Source organism: Rhagoletis pomonella, unplaced genomic scaffold (genome assembly GCF_013731165.1).
Source record: "Rhagoletis pomonella isolate Grant_MI unplaced genomic scaffold, Rhpom_1.0 Rhpom_scaffold_00001, whole genome shotgun sequence".
Lineage (NCBI taxonomy): Eukaryota > Metazoa > Arthropoda > Insecta > Diptera > Tephritidae > Rhagoletis > Rhagoletis pomonella.
The window spans coordinates 100849348-100852080 of record NW_023458555.1 but is presented as its reverse complement, the minus strand read 5'-3'; the positions used below and the strand labels follow the sequence as shown (position 1 = coordinate 100852080).

At 44.7% G+C, this 2733-nt stretch overlaps 1 pseudogene; it reads right to left on the bottom strand.

The window, feature by feature from the left end:
* Positions 1–752: 752 nt before the first annotated feature.
* On the bottom strand, positions 753–1508 carry LOC118734888 (annotated as a pseudogene).
* Positions 1509–2733: the final 1225 nt, after the last annotated feature.

The window sequence follows — 2733 nt, the reverse complement described above, 5'->3', positions numbered from 1 at the left end:
TCCCCTGTTAGGGCAACCGAATGTGAGCGAAAACGAATTAGGGTGTCGGCTAGTTTTGCCTGTATGGTTGGACCCATCATTAATACTTCGTTTAACGAATAACCAGTTGTTGTCAGTGCTGGTCCGTCGAAGACTACTCTAAGTTTTGTTGTTGTGCTTTCGTTCTTGAGCACGCAATGGTGAGGCATGAAATATGTGGGGACCGATGGCGGCGGCTTCGATATAGGAGACATTTGTTGAAGTTCGCAATCCTCTTTCATAAATGATACGTATAGTGATTTCAAATCATCATTAAGTTGAAGACGTCTTTCAAGAGTCAGGAACCGCCGCAACAGCTGCTGGTATGAATCCCCAAGTAGGTGTACGCTGGGCTTTACGGGCAGCCGAACCGAATATTCGCCTGTCGCCATGCGACTATAGTTTGCATTGAAGTAAGCTTCGCAATCGATTTTCTCCTTCGTTGCTCTCCGAATAGGTTCAAAGCTGTTGTCTATTTCCCAAAATGACTATGTCATTAGTGCATCGATGATCGTGTTCCGAATCTAGTGAATTTGTTGCTGTAGTTGTAAGTGGGAATAGCTTCGACGATATACCTCGACCTCCAGATACCACCCAGCCGAGACGAGTTTTCTGCAAAATTTGGTATTTTTTCAGGCGAATTTGACCAATGGAAAGTTAATCAAAGAATATGCCGGCCATTATCAGAAGATCCACACGTTGTGTCTTGTGGAATTCGGGATCAGCAAGTGATGTCAAGCGGATAATTCGGTTGATGGTCGGTTATTGTTTGAGTTACGGCCGAGGCTAGGCTCGCGGTGAAACCGTTGTGTAGTGATGATGTTAATGCTGGAATTAACAACGAGTCCTGAATCTCCAATACCCGAAACTGCGACAGACGATTTTGATTTTTTAAGCTGTAATTGATGAGCAAGTCTCGTCATTATAAAATTAAGCTGCGAATCAGAATCGAGGATGGCGCGACATGGTACAAGAGAGTCCACGCTGTTCTGAATTAAGACAACGGCAGTCGCAAGTAGCACACATTCGTTTGAGCCGGCGTGTGAAGTGGATGAGAGTGAGTCGCTGCTTGTTGTCATGGCAACGAGAGCTGCTGGCTGTGGTGGACTAGGTGAGACTTCAGCTGCACTAGGCATTGTCTGATCTGCTTGAGAAAAATTCAGTAGCGTATGGTGCTTCAGTGAGCACCGGCGGCACGCAGAAGACTTGCATTGCTGCACGTGATCGCCTGGTTTAAGGCAATTTATGCACAGCTGAGCTCTTTTGGTTTCCTTCCAGCGGTCATTTGTGCTTAAATTGGCGAACGATGGGCAAGAATAGACGACGTGGTCGTGCTTATTACAGACCGAACAGGTTTTTTGAGTAGCCTTTGAAATGATAAAGGTTTTACGAAACTTGTTATTGCTCACCTATGCGCTAGGTGTCTGTGTTACCATAGCGTGAGTCATATTCTCCAGAGTCTGGAACCTCCTATTCAAAAACGTTGCCATGTTCGTCCAAGTGGGCAGCTTCTCAGCCGGCACCTTTTCTTCCCATAGTGTATGAGTGAGAGCATCCAATTTCTGAGCTGTGATGTATTGGAGCAAAAAATCGGCAATTTGGTCAGAGGTGCCTAGTGACTGCAACGCTCGAACATGCGATACAACTTTGTCCACAAGCACCCGCAGTTCTCCTGATTTCTTGTCAGCGCTCATCCAATGCAATCCGAATAGTTCTTGAATGTGTGCCTGAAAAATTAAACGGCGATTATCGAATCTTTGAACAAGTAAATCTAATGCAATTATGTAATTTTCATCACGAATTTCGAGCGACTGGATGGTGTCCATTGCTGCGCCCTTCAGGCATGAACGAAGGTGCTGGAACTTTTTCAGGTTTGACTGCTCGGTGTCATTGTGAACAACCGTTTGAAAGATGACCAAAACGTTTGGCCACTCTGTGTATGCCCCTCCAAACGATGGCAATTGTAGTTGTGGTAGGCGCGACTTTGGTTGCTTCACCACAATCACAGATGACTGCTCTTGAGGCGGTGGATTCCTCGTTGAAGACATAAACTGGGGATCCATCTTATTCAACTCCCTTGTAAATGCTGCCTTAGCTCGTATGAAAGTGGCAGCGAACTCATCCCGAGTGCTGGTTTCCATCTCGTTGGGGTCTTCTTCCTCCAATTGAGATTGTGTTGAATCGAACTGATCCTGAATACGATCCAGCTGTTCCAATCTAACTGATAGCTCAGCGTGATCCATGGCGCTGAGTTCCTCTGAATTAAAAGGTGTCAAACTTAATTGCCGCAGCAAGGCTTCGCCTTTCCTTTTTAAAAACCACATTTTTTTCAACTATTTGACCGATTGTGTATAGTCGAAGGAATTGACTGCTAGACCCTTTGTTAAACCGAATTGTTGCGCGGTAACTGTTTGCTTGGCAAACAACGAAAAATGTGTACAGCCAATTTAACTGTTGAATCGCGTGATTTATATATTCTCGTTGTGCTTATGCACGGCAAAAGACGAAAATTGTTTATCAACTGCGCAAAGTTAACTGTTAAATCTGGTGATTAGTGCACGGTGCTTATGTACAGAGCAATAAAAACTATGTACAAAGGCAGGCAGGTAGCCGAGCTTATGTATCACGTCGGGGTCACCAAAAAAATGTATGTAGTCGCGCAAGAGTTTTTGCGCTCAAACATATAGCGAAGATTAGCAAAATGAAATGAAACGA